A 14,820-nucleotide genomic window follows, 5' to 3' on the forward strand; every position below is an offset into this window, starting at 1 on the left:
GTTTTCCTTATTATGCTTGTGTCTTTTCTTCAACAAAATTATTCACAAGGGCAGAACAGGACCTGCCTGAAATTGAGGAGGGGAGGGGAGGTGGGTGGAGGAGGGGGGCATGGTGGAGAAATGACCGAAACAATGAATGCACATGTGAATAAATGAACAAAAAAATTTTAAAAAAAGAAGTTAAATTGTGTGTGTGTGTGTGTGTGTGCACATGTATACCTCTGTGTTTATGTAGAAAGTGTTGCATGAGACATTAAATAATTATTTATGCATTATAGCACATAAGTAATATCTTACCTGGGAATACAATTTCTAGAAGTCCCAAATTTAATGGTCATTCTCCTCAACCTTTGGGCTATGACAGGTATGTTAACACCTACTTATTTTCTTTATTTGAGAGCTCTAGTTCAAACTTAAAAAGAAGGTAAATTTTCTTACAGGTGAATTAAAATAATGGAATCTATTTTAGACACCAATTTATATTTTTCTAAGGTCTTATTTGAAAGTTATAAAATCTGAACCAGGTGAAAACTAAGTAAAATGTTGAATAGGTCAGAATAATTTTATGTGACCTATGTCACAGAAAAAGGAAACTATCAAAAAAGAGAAATGTGGCTAGTAGAGGTTTATTGTTTATGAGTTATGGTATTGAAAGAATCAAAAGTTAGGATTTAGCCCTAACTTTAATCAAATGAAGTGAAATATTTGTTTTGTTATTTCTTGAGATCTAGTAATAAATGATTAAAGATCACTGTATGTGTAAGTGTGTGTGTGTATTTGGTAAAAAAAATAAAAAAAAAAATAAAGTACCATATACCCTAAAGAACAAGGGTAAGTACATCATACTGGTCAAAGGTGCATCGGATAGACTGGGAACAAGGAGAGTGAGAAGTTTTCATAAGATTTATATTCACAATAATATTTTGTTCAAGTACACATCTTTTACATTCATTTAAAATTAACTTTGTTTTTCAGTAAGTTTTATTTCTACTAAGTTAAGTACATTGAACATCAAAATTTTTTCTGTACTTATTGGATCTAGATTGATTAAAAGTCTTTCTGCTAGACAGTAAAAAACAGCATGGTACTTGCATAAAAACAGATATGAAGAACAGTGGAACAGAATAGAGGACCCTGATATGAATCCACACAGCTTTGCCATCCTTATTTTTGACAAAGTCACCAATAACATATGATGGAGAATAGACAACCTCTTCAATAAGTGTCACTGGGAAAAGTGGTTATCTGCCTGCACAAAACTGAAACTACATCCATGTCTATCACCCTGTGCTAGTATTAACTCAAAGTGGATTAAGGACCTTAACATGAGACCCAAAACCCTGAAGTTAGTACAAGAAAGAGCAGGGAATACTCTGGAAGCAGTAGGTATAGGCAAAGGCTTCCTCAATAAGGAACTCCAGCAGCCCAGCAACTAAGAGAAGGGATGGACAAATTGGATTACATGAAATTAAAAAGCTTCTGCACAATAAAAGAAATGGTCTCTAAACTGAAAAGACTACTCACAGAGTGGGAGAAAATATTTGCTAGCTATACATCAGATAACAGACTGATAACCAGAACAAATAGGGAGCTCAAAAAAACTAAACTCTACAAAATCAATGAACCAATTAAAGAAGTGGGAAACTGAACTAAACAGAACTTTTTCAAAGGAAGAAATCCAAATGGCCAAAGAACACATAAAAAAATGCTCACCATCCCTGGCCATAAAAGAAATACAAATAAAAACCATACTAAGATTGTACCTCACTCCTGTTAGAATAGCTAGCATTAAAAACACCACCAACAAAAAATGTTGGTGAGGATGCAGGGAAAAAGGAACACTCATACACCTCTGGTAGAAATGTAAGTTAGTATAACCATTTTGGAAAACAATATGGAGTCTTCTTAATAATATAAACATAGATCTACCACATGATCCAGAAGTACCACTCCTAGGGATATACCCAAAGGAATGCAACTCAGGTTATTCCAAAGACACCTGCACGCACATGTTTATTGCAGTACTATTCACAATAGCCAAGTTATGGAAACAGCCAAGATACCCACTACTGATGAAGGGATTAAGAAAATGTGGTATTTATACACAATGGAATTTTACTCAGCCACAAAAAAGAATGAAATTTTGTCATTTGCAAGTAAATGGATGGAATGGAAAGCATCATCTTATGTGAAGCTAGCCAGGCTCAGAAGGCCAAAAATAGTATATTCTACCTCATATGCAGACTTTAGATCTAAAACAAATGCAGTAATATTATTGGACATGAGTTACATGCTAAGGGGAGAATGCATACAGAAGGAATAGGAAAAGGGAAGGAAACCCAAAACTCGAAAGTGTTTGATGTGCCCACTGTAGAGGAGCAAATGAAATAATCTTAAACTGGCAGAGGTCAATATGGAAAGGTGACCGAGAAGTAGTGAAGAGGTCTGGAAAAGATGAGCCAATTAGAGTTGTAATACACATGTGCATGGAAGCATTGCTGGGAATCTCTCTGTATAGCTATCTTTATCTCAAGCTAGCAAAAATGCTATGTCTTTCTCATTATCTCTTATGTTTTCTCTTCAACAAAAGTGGAGAAGAGGGAACAACAAGTTCTGCCTGGAGTGAGGATTGGGGGAAGAGGGAGGCAGTGGAGGGTAGGGGGAGAGATGGCCCAAACAATGTAATGCACATATGAATAAATGAATAAGCAATAAAAAAGACTATCTGCTAGATATTTCACCTCTAGAAATCAAGCATTATTAATGAGTCATTGCAGCCATTCATAATTTCTCATTGCTATTTTAGCATAAATTTTATAACTTTTTCCAAGTTATAATGAAAAATTGGAAAGAAGGCATGTAAGTTTGCTTAAAGTCTCAGAGACAGCCTAGCAAGGATTTTTTTTGGTTGGAATGGAGTTTGAACTCTGGGCTTTGTGCTTGCAAAGCAGATGCTCTACTGATTGAACCACACTGAGTCCATTTCTGTCTGGAGATTTTGGAAATGGGTTCTCTTGAACTATTTGCCTGGGCTATCCTTGAACTGCAATCCACCCAATCTCAGCCTCCCAAGTAGCTAGGATTACAGGAATGAGCTACCAGTGCCCAGCAGTAGCAAGACTTTTGAGTGCCAGGGAAGCAGTTTCAAAAAGTAAGAGTGGGGAGTGATGACTAAGGAAATTGGAACAAAACAAGTACAACAATCTCTCTTGAATACCTTGCAACATTAGAAAGATGAAATCAATGTAAACAATTAACAAAGTAAATTCCCAAGGGAAAAAATAAGTCAAGGTTCTCATATTTTTCTGAGTAAAAAACTACCTTGTTCTTTTTTTTCATTCATGCTGGACTAGCTTGTTCATGGACTATGAAAGCCAAATTCATTTTGGATCCTGAAGTCTTATTTCATTTGCCAGAAGATGGAGCTATTATATAAAGAATTTTTAAAATTTATAGGTCACACAATGGAAACACAATTTCTCCTGACTAGATTATTATTATTTTTCATTTATTCATATGTGCATACATTGTTTAGGCCATTTCTCCCCCGGCCCCCCACTCCTTTCCTCTCCCTCCACCCCCTTGCTTCCATGAAAAACCTGTTCTGTCCTTTTCTCTAATTTTGTTGAAGAGAAGACATAAGCAATAATAAGAAAGATAAAGCATTTTTGCTAGTTGAGATAAGGATAGCTATACGGAGAGATTCCTAGCATTGCTTCCATGCACAAGTGTATTACAACCTGAATTGGTTCATCTCTATCTGACCTCTTCACTACTTCCTGGTCAGCTTCCCATAGTGACCTCTGTCATTTTAAGATTACTGTATTACCTCCTCTGCATTGGGGACATCAAACACTTTCAAGTTTTGGGTTTCTTACCTTTCCCCATTCCAAGTACAACAACATTACTGCCTTTGCCCTAGATCTAAAGTCCACATATGAGGGAGAACATATAAGTTTTGGTCTTCTGAGCCTGGCTAACCTTGTTCAAGGTGATGGTCTCATTTACTTGCAAATGATAAAATTTCATTCTTCTTCATGGCTAAGGAAAATTCCACTGTGCGTAAATACCACAGTTTCTTAATCCCTTTATCAGTAGTGGGGCATCTTGGTTGTTTCCATAACTTGGCTATCGTGAATAGTGCTATAATAAACATGTGTGTGCAAGTGCCTCTGTAGTAACCTGAGTCACATTCCTTTGGGTATATCCCCAGGAGTGGGATTGTTGGATCATATGGCAGATATATGTTTAGATTTTTAAGAAGCCTCCACAATGCTTTCCAAAGTGGTTGCACTAGCTTTTATTCCCACCAGCGGTGTACAAGGGTTCCTTTTTCCCCACATCCTCATCAACACCTATTGTTGTTGGTGTTTTTGATGATAGCTATTCTAACAGGGGTGAGGTAGAATCTTAGTGTAGTTTTGATTTGCATTTCCTTTATGGCAAGGGATGGTAAACATTTTTTCATGTGGTTTTTGGCCATTTGAATTTCTTCTTTTGAGAAAGTTCTATTTAGTTCAGTTGCCCATTGCTTTATTAGTTCATTGATTTTGGAAGAGTTTAGTTTTTTGAGCTCCCTGTATATTCTGGTTATCAGTGCTTTGTCTGATGTATAGCTGGCAAATATTTTCTCCCACTCTGTGGGTGGTCTCTTCAGTTTAGAAACCATTTATTTTGTTGTGCAGAAGCTTTTTAATTTTATGAAGTCTCATTTGTCCATTCTTTCTCTTAGTTGCTGAGCTTCTAGGGTTCTATTGTGGAAGTCCTTGCCTATACCTATTGGTTCCAGAGTATTCCCTGCTCTTTCCCATACTAACTGCAGAGTTTGGGTCTGATATTCAGGTCCTTGATCCATATTAAGTTGATACTAGTACAGGGTGATAAACATGGATCTATTTCAGTTTTTTGCAGGCAGATAACCATTATTCCCAGCAACATTTGTTGAAGAGGCTGTCTTTTCTCCAGCATATATTTTTAGCACCTTTGTCAAAAATGAGGTGGGTATAGTTGTGTGGATTCATATATGGGTCCTCTATTCTGTTCCACTGTTCTTCATATCTGTTTTTGTGCCAGTACCATGCTGTTTTTATTGCTATTGTTTTGTACTATAGTTTGAAGTTGCATATTGTGATATCTCCAGCACTGCTCTTTTTGCTAGGTATTGCCTTGGCTATTTGCCATTTCTTATGTTTCCAAATGAACTTTAGAGTAGAGTTTTCAATCTCTGTGATGAATGTCATTGGGATTTTGATGGGAATTGCATTAAACATGTAGATTGCTTTTGGTAGTATAGCCATTTTTACTATGTTGATTCTATTAATCCGTGAGCATGGGAGATCTCTCCACCTTTAAGACTTCTATGATTTCATTTATTTGTTTTTGTGTTTTCTCATATTCTTTACTTTTGTCCTCTTGGAATTTCTTGAGGCCTCCTGTACATTGTGGTTGACCATTTCTAGTAACATCTCTATGAAATTCTCATTAATTACTTGTAGGATTTCTTCTTTCAGAGTGTTCTGGTGGGCTTCATTGGGTTCCTTGGTATAGTTTATCTTTGTTTTGTTGGAGTCTGGGTCTGGATATCCGTTTTCTTCATTTCACTCTAAATCCTGCAGTACTTTATTTTTGGAGGGGGAATAGTTTCCTTCCCTTTTTCTTCTTCCCATATTTCCAGTAGGTAACATTTCTATCCCTGAACTACGTGTAATTTAATATTAGCTGGGTAGCAATATTAATACTAACAAAACCAAGAGAGAAGGATAAAAAAGAGAGAGAGATGGAAAGATAAAAGGAATAGAGTAGAGAGAAAAAGAGAAAACAAATGGTAGAGATGGTGGATGATCAAACAGTAAACCAGGTAGAAAATCCCTTAAAGAAAGGAAAAAAATTAAAACTTAAAAAAAAATCTCATTTTAGTCAGTTTTGCAAGGATCTGTCAATCTTGCTTATTTTTTTCAAAGAACCAGCCTTTTGTTTCATTGATTCTTTGTAAGTTTTTTTTGTTGTTTCTATTTCATTAATTTTGACCTTTAATATTATTATTTCTCTTCTTCTGCTTGTTTTGGGATTTGCTTGTTCTTGTTTTTCTAGCAGTTTGAGATGTAGCATTAGGTCATTGATTTCAGATCTTTCTGTCCTTGTACTATATGCATTCATGGCTATAAACTTTCTTCTTAGGACTGCCTTTGCTGTGTCTTATTGGATCTGGTAGGTTATGTTTTCATTTTCATTAACTTCCAGGAAACTTTTAATTTCCTCTTTTATTTTATCAATGACCCATGGATCATTGAGGAATGTGTTGTTCAGCTTCCAATTGTTTGCATGTTTTCTACTGTTGCCTTTGTTGTTCAATTCTAGTTTTAATGCATTGTGATCAGACAGAAATCATGGTATTGTTCCTATTTTCTTATATTTGCTGAGGCTTGCTTTGTGCCCTAAGATATGATCAATTTTGGAGAAAGTTCCATGGCCTGCTGAGAAGAAGGTATATTGTGCAGAAGTTGGATGAAAGATTCTGTAGACATCAGCTAGGTCCATTTGATCTATGGTGTGGTTTAGTTCTAGAACTTCTTTATTGATTTTTTGTTTGGATGACCTATCTATTGGTGATAGGGGGGTGTTAAAGTCTCCCACTACCATTGTGTTGGAATCTATATATGTTTTTAAGTCCTTCAGAGTATGTTTGATGAAATTGGGTGCATTGATGTTGGGTGCATATAGGTTGATAATTGTCATTTCCTTTTGGTGTATTTATCCTTTTATTAGTATGGAGTATCCTTCTTTATCTCATTTGATCAATGTAAGTTTGAAGTCTTCTTTGTCCAAGATAAGTATTGCTTCTCCTGCCTTTTCTTGGGGTGGGAGTTGGGGGGAATTTGCTTGTTAAATCTTCTTCTAGGCTTTCACCCTAATCCTGTGCTTGTTTCTGTCAATGAGATGGGTCTCCTGTAAACAAAATATTGTTGGATCTTCCTTTTTAATCCAGTTTGCCAAATGGTGTCTTTTGATGAGGGAGTAAAGTCCATTAACATTCAGTGTTAGTATTCATATGTATGTGGTGATTCCTGTCATTTAGTTTTTTGTAGTTGTTGTTTAAGTCTTTGATTGTGTGCAGCTGAATCAATGTTACTCTGATTCCTTCTCTTTTCTTCTCCTGTGGTTTGGTACTGCCTGTCCTCTCATAGTTTTGTTTGCTTTCATTTTCTGTGTACAGAATTCCTTGAAGAATCTTTTGAATTGGTGGCTTGGTGGTCATATATTGTTTTAGTTTCTGCTTATCATGGAAGACTTTTATTGCTCCATCTATTTTGAATGATAGTTTTGCTGGGTAGAGTATCCTAGGATTAAAGTTATTTTCATTTAGTCCTCAGAATACATCACTCCATGACCTTCTTGCTTTTAATGTTTCTGTTCAGAAATCCACTGTGATTTTGATGGGTTTACCTTTGAATGTTATTTGTTTTTTTTTCTGTCTTACAGCCTTCAATATTCTTTCTCTATTCTCTGTGCTTGTTGTTTTAATGATAATATGTCATGGGGTAGTTCTCTTTTGGTCCAGTCTATTTGGTGTTCTGGAGGCATCCTGTACCTGAATGGGCATAGCTTTCTCTAGATTTGGGAAATTTTCTGTTATTATTTTGTTGAATGTATTACGAATCCCTTTTGCTCTTCTCCTTCTTCAATGCCCATGATTCTCAGATTGGTCTTTTGATGGAGTTGGTGAGTTCTTGCATATTCCTTTCACAGGTCTTGAGTTGTTTGTCTAATAGCTCTTCAGTTTTTCCTTTAATTTCCATTTTATCTTCAAGTTCTGATATTCTGTCTTCTGCTTGTTCTAGTCTCCTGGAGTGGTCTTCCATTGTGTTTTGTGTTTCTGTTTCATTCTTTTTGCTGAGGTTTTCCATATCATGGGTCACTTTCTCTTTAATATTTTTAGTTTTCATCTTTAATTCATTTATCTTCTATTTGTAGTGTTCTTTGTTTCACTTTGGTGTTTATTTAGGGCCCCTATGAGTTCATTTATTTGTTTCTGTGTCTACTCATATTCTTCATTTTTGGTGTCTTAGAATTTCTTGAGTGTCTCTTGTAGGTTTTGGTTGACCATGTCTAGTAACATCTCCATGAAATTCTCAGTGATTACTTGCAGGATATTTTCTTTGAGGATGTTCTTGTGGGCAATGTTGGGTTCCTTGGCATTGTTTATCTTTGTTTTGTTGGAGTTTGGAATGGGTATCTACTTTCTTCATTTCCCTCTGAATCCTGTATTAAATTATTTTTGGGGGGAGAATGGTATCCATCCATTTTTTGTCTTCACATTTACTCCACTTGGTACAGTGCAACTATGTTCTTAATAGGCTATTGGTGGTGATTTCAGTCACCTGTTTTCTTTCCCTTGGTTAAATTTTGTTTCGTGGGTGCATTGGATTTTTAGCTTAGTGTATGTATGCTATTTGTGGCCCTGATCTGGGTGTAATTTAACTAGTATTATCTAACTCACAATAATAAAACTAACAAAACAAAACAAAAAAATCAAAGAAATCAATGGGGAGAGATGAACAAAAAAACAAGAAACAAAACAAACAAACACAAAAAACTCCAAGTTCAGGAACAATAGAATTACAGTCTTAGTAGTTCTGATGTTACTTCTTTAGCATCTAGTCCAGGTGTTGGTATTTAAGCAGAAGCTCTGTCTTAGTCTTACCAGGTAGTTGGGGAGTCTCACCAGTTTTTCTTTTGTCTTTTAGCAGCAGCTGCTTTGTCAGCTTCTCCCTCAGTGACGTGTGGCTTTTCCTCAGGTTCCAGAGATCAGCTCTGTAGCCCACCAGCTATTCTTTTTGGAGTTGACTTTTTGCTGTGTAGGTTTACTGGGGGCTTGTTTCTTTGCCTCACCCCCTTTCTCTTGGCAAGGTCAGTGATCTGTCAGCCGGACCCCTGCTGTCAGCATATTGTGATGGTTTGCTGATTGCTTTTCAATTTTGCAGTGTTGTTTGACTTTGGATGTTGCTCACTGGCTCAGGAGATGAGTTTTGTGGACCGCTACCTGCTTTATTTCAGGCAGTGGCTTACCACCTGCCTGGTGTCAGCCCTTCTGCCTTTCCAGCCATTTGTTTGCTGAAAGTTTGCCTGGAGATCAGCTCCTTGTTCCTCCCCCTTCTCCAGTGTGCTTACAGCACCCCGCCCCCTCTGCTATGTGTTAGTTTTAGTTCCTTGTTTTTTTTTGTTTTGTTTTGTTTTGTTTGCAGGGCAGGGAGGTCAGTCTGCACAGGCCTCTATGCTGGTTTATCACAGGGGTGGCTGGGGAAATGCTGCATGATGCTTGGTGCTCACCTGTTGGTCTGCTGAATGTCTCCCAAGCAGGTTTGGAGCCGGCATCTGGTGACACGGGAGCCCTCCTCTTTTCTCAGTGTAGCATGGTGTGGAGAAGTTTTATATGGGCTAGGGGTTCAGTGTGTTAAAGTTTTGATTCTTTTTGGTGCTTTATTTCTGACACGTGTGGCTCCAGTGTCTCAGCAAGATTTTTGATTTACAGAGCTCATGCTGTCTGCTTCTGCACCCTAGTTGCCATCTTGGAGCCTCATCTCATGACTAGATTACTATTATAAAACACTTTAGGGAGAATGAGTGATCTATCATCTTGTTTTTAGACTCATATATGCAGATAAATAATATAGTATTGAGTACTTGGTACTTAGTTTGAACATGGTGGGTTCATTGCTTCTGTTATCAGTGGGTGAATTTTATAAGGAAAGACATCTGTAAGGTAAAACAAGTTATTCCATATTTATACCATAGAATTTAAAATCATATTAGCTACCTTGGAACAAGAGAAAAAACATCAACAGTTAGCATTTGAACTACCACTCTTTAACATCCTTATTTGGGCTTCTCATAAAACAGGTAATTTGAGATTATATTTTAAAACTTTAAAATTAAAATTCTTTTATTGTTCTTTTTAAGTGGAGGTTTTAGTAGTGGTTGAACTTGGGATCTCATACTTGCAGGGCAGGCATTATACCCCTTGAGTCACTCTGCCAGCCCTTTTTGTGTTGGTTATTTTTAAGATGTGTCATTTTATGCCTGGACTGGCCTTGATTGCAGTTTTTCTATTTGTGTTCCCTCTAGTAGTAGTGGGAAGATAGATGCATGCCATCACACCCAGCCATTAGTTAAAATGGGGCTCTCAATAATTTTTTGCCAAGGTTAACCTCAAATTGTGATCCTCCTAATCTTTGCCTCCTGAGTACTCAGATTCTAGGCTTAAGCCCACCACATCCAGCTTTTAATATTTTTTAAATCTTTAGTGTACCATCTATAAGCACTACTCTCCTTATATTTATTAGTACTAATTCTAAGCATTTTCTAAGTTCCTTTCATTACTGCTCATGAAAACCTATAGTTAATCTAGAACAGGAGACAAATAGAGAAGGTAAGTGTCATATTAGAACTTGATAAGATCACACACTCAGTAACAGAGACAGAGACCTGAAAGTGAATTTTCTAAGTCATGGCAGAGGCACAGTATACTGAGTCTCTCAGCTGGCACTGAACAGAACACATGCTTGAGACAAACTGGAATCACTGAGGCCAGTTTTAGGAAGGGATACCAAGGATTATCTATAAAGAATATAGCACCTATTAATTAAAATCTGGGCAAATTTCCATTGGTTATCATGCTTAAGTGCACACTAAAAGAGCTTTAAATCTCTTTTTCTTTCAATGTCTGTTCTCCCAGATGTCTAGAATGTTAATGCTATAGTCGGGGAGAGATGTGTTTAAAAAATAAGCTGGCAAAGAAGGGAAGAAACAGGAATAGAGAGAGTGTGTTCCAAGATGCTGGTGCATTGAATTCTGATTTATTTTCTGCTTTTAGGATTCTCATTCCAACTAATTATACACTCCACAGATAGCTGAACCCAGAAATAAAATTTGCATCATCTCATTTTTGAGACTTCTAAGATATTCATAAAATAGCCATGATTTCTACTACTTAATAAAACTCTTATTATGTTTATTGATTTTTTTGATTGTATTTTAACTTTTTGGACTACTACTCTCTGATTCAATGAAGGGTAGGGTCCCTGGAGTTAGAAAGATCTAGCTTTAGATTCTGTTTTTATCCTTATCATGATGAGTACTCTTGAGCAAGTTGCCTAAGATTATTTCTTTGTCTCTTACATGTGGCTAATCAATTTTCTTGTGTGGTGCTAAGATAAGAAATAGTGAATATGGAAATCCTTCATATTATTATGGGCACATGGTAGATATCAGCTGTGTGCTGGGCCAGCTGAAGAGGGCAATGATGTATAGTTCCTCCCTAAACCACGAAGAGTGACATTGATTGCTTGGACTTGATCATGATGTATTTATAAAATAGAAACTGGCAAAAGGTACATGCAAGGAAGAGCTCTATCACCTAACATATGTGAGACCCTGGGTTCAATCCCCAGCACCACAATGAAAACAATTTAATACTTACACAAAATCTTCATCTTGAGGAGAACTGGTCACTAAACTATCACCAGCACACCATTGATAGTCATTCCTTTTGTGATTATCTGCTCATGGGCTGATTTTAGAAGGCAATTTGCTTTTTTTCTTATGGAGCAAACAAAAATAGCAATATAGCCTAAATAGATGATATGAACAGAAGAGCCCCAGAAAATCCTGCCCCTAAGATCCCTTTCCTCCAATATATTAATCACAGATTCCCAGGATTTTTCTCTTAAATTCACAGACCTGTGGAAAATGTAATAATAAATTGTAAGCAAATGCTGAAATTTTCTTGAGATTAGTTCATTAGATATTCTCTTTTAAGTCAAACTGACTGAGTCCAGGGCTCTGAAAAACTCCATTTGGTATTTGCTGAGCATCTACTGGGTATCAGGCAATCTAAGGATGGAGGTAGTTAAAAACCAATAAGGTCAGAACTTCATGAGGCTCCATTTGTCAGTGGGAAGGGGACAAGCAAACATTTAGATCAAACCAAAACAGTTTTGGTAATAGTAAGTGGTGAGATGAAAATAAATCTGCTTACTGTTGTAGAGTGACTACAGCAGTGAACTGATTGGGGAAGATCTCCTATGGAGGAAATATTTGAGCTGAAATATAGACAGATGCATCTGTGTTCAGAATCAGAAGATCATTCCAGGTGGAGAAGAACAAGAGAAAGACCCCAAGGCAAAAATGGAAAGAAGGTCAGTGGAGCTAAAACCCTGCTGGTTTATAGGAAGGTGGTGTGACATGGGGCAATAATGTTAAGCAGGAGCCAAATAGGACAAGGCCCTTTATGGTACTAAGAAGTCTGCCCTTCATGCTAAGTGCCACAGAGAATTCTGAAAAACCTTATGAATCAGGGTAATGGGGACAATGACTTGATCTAAATCAGAGTTTAAAAAGATTGCTGTGGTTGTTCTGTAGAGAATAGAGGGAAAGGAGTCTAAAGACCAGTTAAGTGGCAGTGTAGCAGAAATGAGTGATTTGGTATTAGAGATGTAGAGAAATGATGGCTTTGAAGGTACATTTTATGAGATGAATTAGCAGAAACTTGTTGATAGATTAAATGTCAGTATGGGAGGAAAACAAGAATGTTTTTCCTAATTTTAGGAGCAATGTAGATTTGTACATCAACTCATTTCTAGTTTGAGGTAGGTTGTGAAGAGAATAAGCTAAGTCATGAAGAAAAGAAAATTTTTATACTCATTGCAAGTTTGGAGAAAACAGATCTGCTCATTTTGCACCCATAATTTAAGTCATTCTTCCAAAGGTAAATGAAGAATGCATTTATGATATATCTAAGTTCTCAGATGACTATGTGCTGTTAGTAAAATGCAATTAGAATGCAGTAGGAAATAATCTTTGAATCTGATTACCAAATAATTACCCTCACATAAAATAATTAAAGTATTATATAAATTTACAAACTTGAGTTTCAGGCTTAATGAGTCTTTTTGAGACTTTGTCATTTCCCTTGTAATTTTTAAGCCATTTCCAGTTTTCTCTGAAGTTTTTAGGAAAAAAGAGAAAAAATATTTTGAAAGCCCATTACACTAGAATATCCTTAGTTTTTATGATTCTAAGGCAAAGTTACAGGAGATTTCTAGACAGGAAATTATGTAATGTCAATTCTAGTGACCAGCAATTAGATGATTAGATATCTTGAAACATTCTTATGTAAGATATTTGTGGATGAAATTTAATGAATATTCTTTTGAATAAAGGCAAAGCTTTCAAGAAATTAAAGGAAATTTCCAGGAATCAAAAGCAAGAGAGTGTTAAGTAGAAATCACTGTTTTAGCTGCCTGGAGACTGTGGTTGATCTCAGTAACTTAAAGCTTTGTTTGTTGATGCAGTTATCATTTAAATCCTATAGAAGAAAAAAAAGTGTTTTGTGTTTGCTTTATTTTACATATTTGGTTAGTTTTATCAGTGATCTTTATTTCTTCATGTGGACTGAAGTTGTTATCTGCGTTATTTCATTTTAGCTTTGAGACTTCATGTAGTGTTACTTGTATCGCAGATATAATTAGCAACAATCCTACAGTTTTTATATACTTGAACATGTCTTGATTTGTCTTTAATTTTTGAATGTTAGTTTCCTGAATGGGAATTTTGGTTAAGACTTTTATCTTCCATAATTTTATTTTTTTGATTTTTAAAAATCAGGATATATTTGTTATACAGGGGGGATTCATTGTGACAATTCCAAATAGGAATTTTCCATTGGTTATATCACCCCTACCATCTCTCCCCTCTACCCCTTCCCTGCCTCACTTCAAGTAATTGCAGGAGGTTTCGTTGCTCTATTTCATATAGGTATATTATGTCCATCAACCGTATTCTCTCATCTTAATCTCCATTTGTTTACCCTCCCTCTCCCACAAATACCCCTCCTGCCACATACACTGAACTTATTTTCCACTGTCTTTTGGAGTCTAAGGTCTCTAATGATAATGAATGAGTCCTTTAGGATAAGCCTGATGGATAAGTCCTTTTCTCTTGCTGCTTTCAAGAGTCTGTCTTTGTCTTTCATTTTTTTAGTTTGATGATGAACAGTTTAGGTGAATCTCTTTGAATTTTTGCTATGTAGACTTCACTGAGATTCTGGAATGTATATATTATTTTTGAATTTAGGAAACTTTTGGCCATTATTTTTCCAAACATTCTTTCTGCTCCTTTTTTCTCTTTCCTTCCTTCTGGAACTACCTGTTAGGTACACTTGATGGTTTTCTACAAGTACCTGAGGCTCTGTGCAGTTTTCATCACTCATTTTCTATCTTTTCCTCAGAGAAGATGCCAATGGAACTTCAGTCACATGCATTTTTCTTTCTGTCTGATCAAATCTGCTTTTGAGCCACTCAAATAATTTTCTCAGTTTAGTTATTGCAGTTTTTAAAAACAGAATTTCTCTTTAAGCCTTTTATAAAATTTGTGTCTACTCATATTCTGTATATGGTAAGAACTTATTCTTAATTTTGTTAGCTTTTTTATGCATGGTTTCCTTTAGTTTGGGGATCATATTTAAAATGTCCTTTTAGAATATACTTATATTTCGTCTTCAGAGTAGATTTTAAATATATTTTAAATCTTTGTCCAGTATATAGAGTCTTGATTGCCTTGGGGACATTTTCCATTGTCTGCTACTTTTCTGTTTATTTGCCATATTTCCTTATTGTTTTGCATGTCCCATAAATTTGTTGAAAATGAAATTTAAAATAACACAGTGAAGCAGATTTAGACAATAGATTATTCCTTTCCCACTGGTTTTGTCATTTTTCCTCCTTGTTCTTGTATTTCTTCCTGCTGCCACTGTTCACTCAGTGA

At 36.0% G+C, this 14,820-nt stretch overlaps 1 long non-coding RNA gene across 3 annotated transcripts in view; it reads left to right on the top strand.

The window, feature by feature from the left end:
• LOC141422581 (uncharacterized) overlaps window positions 1–14,820 on the top strand; it is a 188,481-nt gene that overhangs the window by 36,615 nt on the left and 137,046 nt on the right. Inside the window, exon 2 of one of the 3 annotated variants that reach the window (XR_012447228.1) lies at window positions 12,043–12,194. The exons of the other annotated variants lie outside the window; for them this stretch is intronic. This is a non-coding gene — a long non-coding RNA (uncharacterized lncRNA). The remainder of the gene's footprint in view (window positions 1–12,042; window positions 12,195–14,820) is intronic. 3 annotated transcript variants of the gene reach the window in all.

Source organism: Castor canadensis, chromosome 4, assembly GCF_047511655.1.
Source record: "Castor canadensis chromosome 4, mCasCan1.hap1v2, whole genome shotgun sequence".
NCBI lineage: Eukaryota > Metazoa > Chordata > Mammalia > Rodentia > Castoridae > Castor > Castor canadensis.